The sequence below is a fragment of the Pleurodeles waltl genome, chromosome 12 (assembly GCF_031143425.1).
Source record: "Pleurodeles waltl isolate 20211129_DDA chromosome 12, aPleWal1.hap1.20221129, whole genome shotgun sequence".
NCBI classification, from domain to species: domain Eukaryota; kingdom Metazoa; phylum Chordata; class Amphibia; order Caudata; family Salamandridae; genus Pleurodeles; species Pleurodeles waltl.
The window spans coordinates 553,035,898-553,044,096 of record NC_090451.1 but is presented as its reverse complement, the minus strand read 5'-3'; positions in this window follow the sequence as shown (position 1 = coordinate 553,044,096).

Below are 8,199 nucleotides of genomic sequence, written 5' to 3'. Positions count from 1 at the left end.
TGAAAACTGACTTAAGAGATTGATGCAGTTGTCTTTCTGTTCTGCAGTTAGACAATCTGCTAAGACTACTCCCTCCACTAAGGCATCTGCTTCAGTGGTGGAGAAGATATCAGGGAGAGGGTCACTCTCTTCTTCCTGTCCCTCATCCGTTGCCATGAGCAGGGTGAGATCAGCCCTGTCATAGTAGGGTTTTAGGCGGTTGACATGAATCACCCTAATGGGACTCCTGGCAGTGCTCAGGTCTACCAAATAGGTAACCTCACCCTTCTTTTAAAAAATGAGATGGGGTCCACTCCATTTGTCTTGGAGTGCTCTTGGGGCCACAGGCTCCAATACCCACACCTGCTGTCCTGGTTGGTACTGAGTCAGGACAGCCTTCTGGTCATTCCATTGCTTTTGCAGCTCCTGGCTTGCCTGAAGGTTTTTACTGATCTTTTTCATATACTCAGCCATTCTGGATCTTAGGCCAAGTACATAGTCTACTATGTCCTGTTTAGGAGCTTTTAAAGGTTGTTCCCAACCCTCCTCCACAAGAGCAAGTGGATCTCTTACAGGGTGCCCAAAGAGGAGTTCAAAGGGGCTTTTTGGGGTACCTCCCTGTAAACAAAAAGGAGGGAAGGTAACAGGACATCCCATCTCCTTCTGAGTTTTTCAGGGAGTCTGATTATCATACATTTGAGAGTTTTATTAAACCTCTCAACCAGACCATTTGTTTGTGGATGGTAGGGGGTGGTGAACTTGTAGGTTACACCACACTCCTTCCACATTGCTTTTAGGTATGCAGTCATGAAGTTGCTACGTCTGTCTGACACAACTTCCTTAGGAAAACCCACCCTGGAAAAGATTCCCAGGAGGGCCTTTGCCACTCCAGGAGCTGTAGTGGTCCTTAAGGGTATGGCTTCAGGGTATCTTGTGGCATGGTCCAACTACCACCAAGATAAATCTATTGCCTGAAGCTGTTAGAGGGTCAAGGGGGCAACTAAGTTAACCCCCTACCCTTTCAAAGGGCACCCCAACCAATGGAAGTGGAATTAGAGGGGCCTTTGGAGTGCCACCAGTCTTGTCACTGGCTTGCCAGTTCACACAAGATTTACGAAAGTCTTTTGTGTCCTCTGACATATGAGGCCAGTGAAACAAGGGGGCAAGTCTTTTCCAAGTTTTCATCTGGCCCAAATGTCCAGCCAAAGGAATGTCATGAGCCAGGGTGAGAAGAAACTCTCTGTACTGCAAGGGAATGACCAATCTCCTGGCAGCTCCAGGTTTAGGGTCCCTTGACTCTGTGAACAAGAGGTTGTCTTCCCAGTACACCCTATGGCTATCACTGACATCCCCATTCTGCTGTTTGACAGCTTGCTGTCTCAAACACTCTAATGTGGGACAGGTTTGCTGTGCCACACTCTGCTCTTCCCTTGCAGGCCCCCTGCACCCAAAAGCTCAGCAGTGTCTGCTGCCAGCTCCTCTGGTGTAGGTTCTGCACAGGGAGAGGATTCCTCTTCCTCAAAAGGGGAATCATCTGTAGAGGGAGGGATAGTGGGCAGGGATTTACCCTTTCTACCCCTAGTTTTTGGGAGCACTTGGTCCATTGTTCCAGGATCCAAGTTTCAAGTTCCTTTTTGCTTTTTGGCCTGGGCCCTTGTCAAAGCAAAAATATGCCCAGGAATGCCCAGCATTGCTGCATGAGCCTCCAACTCCGCTTCTGCCCAAGCTGATGTTTCCAAATCGTTCTCTAGTAGGCAATCTACAGGTAATTCAGTGGCTACCACAACTTTCTTTGGACCAGTAAACCCCTCCCCCCCCCAGTTGAGATTCACAACAGCCATGGGGTGGCTAAGAGTGTTGTTATGAGCATCAGTCACTTGGTACTGCTGACCAAGTAGGTGTTGATCAGGGTGGACCAGTTTTTCTATCACCATAGTTGCACTGGCTCCTGTGTCCCTGTAGGCCTCATCCTCAACACCGTTGATTAGGGGTAGTTGCTTGAACTTATCCATTTTAAGGGGACAAGCAACCAAGGTGGCAAAGTCAATGCCACCATCAGAGACTAAACCTCTGTGGTCTCCCTAACAAGACCAACCCCAACTACATTGCCAATAGTGAGCCCAGCTACACCCTTGGATTGGCCATTTGTAGTAGATTTCCCACCACCACTGCTATTACTAGGGGCACTAGAGGTTGCAGCAGGGGTTGTGGTGGTGGGAGGTTTGGTGTTTTTCTTTGGACAAGTGTAATTACTTCCCCAATGGCCTTTGACTTTACACAAATAACACCAAGGCTGTTTCTGATTTTTTGAAGAGGATTTGGACCCACCACCCCCATAGGAGTTGTGTGTGCCTGATGAAGACTCAGAATGCTTACTTTTGTCCCCACCCTTCTCAGAAGACTTACCCTCCTTATTCTTTCCATCCTTGTCACCCCTGTATGAACTTTTCTGTTCACCCTTATTCTGACCCATTTGTCTGCCTTCTTTCCCAATTCTTGGGGAGAGGTCAGATCAGAGTCTACCATGTATTGGTGCAACAAGTCAGACACACAATTGTTAAAAATATGCTCTCTCAGAATAAGATTATATAGGCTTTTATAGTCAGAAACTCTATTGCCATGCGACCAACCTTCCAAGGCCTTCACTGAACAGTCCACAAAATCTGTCCAGTCTTGAGAGGACTCTTTTCTGGTGTCTTTGAACATAATCCTGTATTTGTTAAGTGGTTAAGCCAAATCCATCCAAGAGTGCATCTTTCAAAACTTTGTAATTATTGGCATCACTTTCTCTGACAGTAAGGGGCCTATCCCTACCCTTTCCAGTGAAAGATAGCCACAAGATAGCAGCCCACTGCCTTTGAGGGACCAACTGTACCATACAGGCCCTCTCAAGTGCAGCAAACCACTTATTAATGTCATCCCCCTCCTTGTAAGGGGGGACTATCTTATGTAGATTCCTGGAATCTTGCTCTCTAACATGATTGCTATCAGAAATACTGCTGCTGCCACCATGGGGAACTAACCCCAACCTCTGTCTTTCCCTCTCTATGTCCAGGGATTCCCTGTCTAAGGCCAGATGCTGCTGTTTAAGCTTCAGTCTGGTCTCTTCCACCCTCAGCTTTCTGAGTTCCCTTTCCATTAAATATCCTCAGGATGGGTGGGAGGGTTGGGAATGTTTGGACACAGAGGGAATGTGGGAATTTTCAGAGGGAGACCTGTCCCTAACTGTCTGGACCCTAGTAACCTGCCCTCTAGGAGTGAAAGATGTCCTACTGGTGTGGGACCCTCCAACACAACCAGTGTCACTAGGTGCCCTGCTAGGGGGCAGGACTTTGTGAGAACCCTCCCCAGCTTCTTCAGGGAGCTCCTCTGAGTCTGACTGGGAAGCCTCCCCCTTTTCTACCCTCTGCTGAGATGGGCCAGACTGGTTCTGGTCATCTTCAATGAGCAGGTTAAAGAGAAACTCTTTTGTTGGATTCTTACCTATACTTAAACCTCTATCCAGGCAGAGACCCCTCAAACTTTTATAGTTTAAACTCTCATATGTTGCATTAACAGTTTTGGGAGTGGGCTCTACTGAAGACATGATAGTAAAGGTTTAAGGATAGTGAGAGAAACAGTTTAAGAACTTTAGAAAGCACAGAGAAACAACGTTTGGGAAAACTTTTTAGAAGTTTGTTAAATGTTTTAGAGTAGAAAAGTAAACAGTTTTGGTTAAGTGTACATATACTGAACTATTTGGTATATGATTTTCTTATGAAAAGCACCAAATGACAAAGTGGTAAAGCAGTTACAAGTACTTATCCCACCGCTGCGCCACCAATGTAGGAGGCTGGCCTGGCTTATAGTGGGTACCTTGTGGTACTTACACCCTGTGCCATGTCCAGTTATCCCTTATTAGTAGAATAGAGGTGTTTCTAGCAGCTTAGGCTGATAGAAGGTAGCTATGACAAAGCAGCTTAGGCTGAACTAGGAGACATGCAAAGCTCCTACTATACCACTTATATCATAAAGCACAATATCACAAGAAAACACAATACTCAGAGTTACTAAAAATAAAGGTACTTTATTTAAGTGACAATATGCCAAAAGTATCTCAGAGAATACCCTCACTTAGGAGGTAAGTAATATACACAAGTTATATGTACACAAACCCAAAACAGGTAAGTAACAGTAAGAAAAGTAGTGCAAACATTGTAGAATCACAATAGGATGCAATAGGTAAACATAGGTCTAGGGGCAACACAAACCATATACTCCAAAAGTGGAATGCGAATCACGAATGGACCCCAGACATATGGGAGATTGTAGAGGGTCGCTGGGACTGTGAGAAAACAGTAAGGGTGTCCAAAATACCCCACTCCAATCCAAGGTGGATTCTGCAAGAACCACAAGCACCAGCAAAACGCTGAAGACGGAATCCTAGACCTGAGAAAAGGAAGGGGACCAACTCCAAGAGTCGTGATAGTGTCTAGGGGGGGCAGGAGCCCAGGAAACCCCGGATGAAGGTGCAAAAGGGATGCCTCCGGGTGGAAGAAGCCAAAGATTCTGCAACAACGAAAAGGGCTAGGAACTTCTCCTTTGGATGGAAGAGTTCCCACGGCATGGTGGATGTTCCAGAAGTGTTTCCATGCACAGATACCGCAAACAAGCCTTACTCGCTGCAAGGGTCGCGGTAGAGGTTTTTGGGTGCTGCTGGGGACCAGGAAGGACAAGGATATCGCCCCCTGAAGGAGGAGACAGAGGGGGTGCTCAGCAACTCAGAGAGCCCCAGCAGAAGCAGGCAGCACCTGCAGAAGTACCGGAGCAGGCACTTAGAAGATCTGTGAACTCAGAGTCACAAAAGGAGGGTCCGACGACGTCGGAGTCCCACTCAGCAGGATGAGCACTGCAGGACTGAGTGCTGGGGACCGAGGCTAGGCTGTGCACAAAGGAATCCTTGGAGAAGTGCACAGAAGCCGGAGCAGCTGCAAATCATGCAGTACACAGGTTTGCTGTCTGGCGTGTGGAGGCAAGGAATTACCTCCACCAAATGTGGACAGAAGGGCCACTGGACTGTGGGAGACACTTGGACCCAGCCCCTGTGTTCCAGGGACCACGCTTGTAAGGATGAGAGGGGACCCAGAAGACCGGTGATGCAGCCTTTTGGTGCCTGCCTTAGCAGGGGGAAGATTCCATCGACCCACGGGAGATTTCTTCTTGGCTTCCAGTGCAGGGTGAAGGCAGACAGCCCTCAGAGCATGCACCACCAGGAAACAGTCTAGAAAGCCGGCAGGATGAGGCGCTACAATGTTGCTGGTAGTCGTCTTGCTACTTTGTTGCGGTTTTGCAGGCGTCCTGGAGCAGTCAGTGGTCGATCCTTGGCAGAAGTCGAAGAGGGAAGTGCAGAGGAACTCTGGTGAGCTCTTGCATTCGTTATCTGAGGAATAGCCCAGAGGAGGGACCCTAAATAGCCAGAAAAGGAGGTTTGGCTACCAAGAAAGGTGGTGTGGCTACCAAGAGAGGTAAGAACCTATCAGGAGGGGTCGCTGATGTCACCTGCTGGCACTGGCCACTCAGAGCAGTCCAGTGTGCCCCCAAAACCTCTGAATCCAAGAAGGCAGTGGTCTGAGACACACTGGAGGAGCTCTGGGCACCTCCCCTGGGAGTTACTGGTCAGGGGAGTGGTCACTCCCCTTTCCTTTGTCCAGTTTCGCGCCAGAGCAGGGCTGGGGGATCCCTGAACAGGTTTAGACTTGCTTATGCAGAGATGGGCACCATCTGTGCCCATCAAAGCATTTCCAGAGGCTGGGGGAGGCTATCCTCCCCAGCCCTTCACACCTATTTCCAAAGGGAAAGGGTGTAACACCCTCTCTCAGAGGAAATCCTTTGTTCTGCCTTCCTGGGTCGGGGCTGCCCAGACCCCCGGAGGGCAGAATCCTGTCTGAGGGGTTGGCAGCAGCTGCAGTGGATCTTAGACATCTTACATGGCCATGTTCGGAGTTACCATTGTGACGCTACACATAGGTAGTGACCCATTTGCAGTGCACACGTGTAATGGTGTCCCTGTACTCAAAAAGTTCAGGGAATTTGCCCTGAACGATGTGGGGGTACCTTGGCTAGTGCCAGGGAGCCCACACACTAAGTAACTTTGTACCTAACCTTCACCAAGTGAGGGTTAGACATATAGGTGACTTATATGGAGTGAAAATGGCTGTGAAATAACGTGGATGTTATTTCACTCAGGCTGCAGTGGCAGACCTGTGAAAAAATTGTGAGAGCTCCCTATGGGTGGCAAAAGAAATGCTGCAGCCCATAGGGATCTCCTGGAACCCCAATACCCTGGATACCTAGGTACCATATACAAGGGAAGTATATGGGTGTACCAGTGTGCCACTGAGAATTGGTCAAATTAGTCACTAGCCTGCAGTGACAATTTTAGAAAGCAGAGAGAGCATAAACACTGAGGTTCTGGTTAGCAGAGCCTCAGGGATACAGTTAGGCACCACACAGGGAACACATATAGGGCATACATTATGAGCAATGGGGTCCTGCCTAGCAGGATCCCAGTGACACAAGGGCAAAAACAAACATACATACAGTGAAAATGGGGGTAACATGGCAGGCAAGATGGTACTTTCCTACAATGGACTGACCTTGTACCTAGGTAACGGGGGTGGGGTGTGCTTCTCATGGACGCTGTATGGACAGATTTGGCTTACATCGCCATGCTTTCGCTTGGGGATAGAGATTACGCTTTTAGGTAGGAATTGTGTATTCATGTTATTGAAAAAATGTTGGGATTGTTTATATTCACACCTTTGATTTTCACAATCCTATTTTTGTTACTTCTCATTATCATGCATTTTATCATAGATTGCAGTCCTTTCAATAAATGTATTGAAGACTGTCCTATATCTCTTTTCTTGCCTATGTGTATGTAAGAGACTTATGGGTGGAGAAAAAAAGGGTAAGACTCGTTTCCACCCTGATTTCCCTGAGGGATTTTCAGAGTCCATGCAAGCTGACACAAATCACCTCTACCGATTGAGTTTTGGTGAGGTACTGTTAGTGAGTGGGAGTGTTGGACCTACAGCTGCCAACTAGTGTAGGAGTGAGTCAGTTGCCTCCAATGCAGAGGTGCTGCTGCCCCAAATCCAGCGGTCTCGCTACTTCGCAAGAGTCCTTATGACACAGGAGCCAGATTTGTCAAGGGCTTGCTTTGCCCCCACATCACAAATCAAGGCAATGCAAGACCTAAAGTCAGATTTAGTAAGAAACACTGAGCCACCGTGAGTGGCTTTTCGTTGCTTAGGAAATCTGGAGTAACACCAGTCAGTCCAAGTTGCTGCTTTGCATTACTCTGCATTGGGAATTAGGGCCAGATGTAGCAAACTTTTGCGAGTCGCAAATGGCCCGAATTGCAATTTGCGACCCCGCAAAATTGGAAATGGGATGAAAAAATCCCATTTCCGAATCGCAAATTGCGACGCGAGCCATTACCGACTCGCAAAAATTGCTACCCCATTTTGCGACCCGCAAATAGGAAGTCGCAATTTGCGAGTCGCAAACCATATGAAATAGCCACTCGCAAATTGCGACTAGTCGCAAAAAGCCCATTTCGCACTCCCAATTTACCACTAACTCAGAGCATGTGGTAACCAGAACCAAAGTATAAAAGGGGACCCAGAAGGCACCTGGGTCACTCAAGATGGCGGAGATATATGTGATAGCAAGGAGGAGGAGAGCCCACGCCGCACAGCAGATGAGGAGGAGGAGGAGCCAGGGACAGGAGAAGATATACAGAACCAGACAGACACTTTTCCAACAAACTGAGGAGGAGATTTATGATCAATCCAGACTCAGCAGTGCAGCAATATTAGAATTGCTAGATCTACTCAATCCGCAGCTTCAACGCCAGACTGTGCACGGCAGTGCCATCCCCACACATGTGCAAGTGCTATGCTCACTGCACCTCTTGGCCTCGGGTAGCTATCAGGGGGTCATTGCAGTGGCAGGTGGGGTATCTCAAAGTGCACTCTCACGGTTCTTCAGAGCATTCCTAGATGCCATACTCATACACATGTCCAGATACATATACCTACCCAGGAATGAGGCAGAAATCCACAGCACCAAGTTGGAATTCTACAGGATTGCCAACTTCCCGCATGTAATAGGGTGTGTAGACGGAACACATGTAGAAATATGCCCTCCTGCAAATCTGGAATATCTGTTCCACAA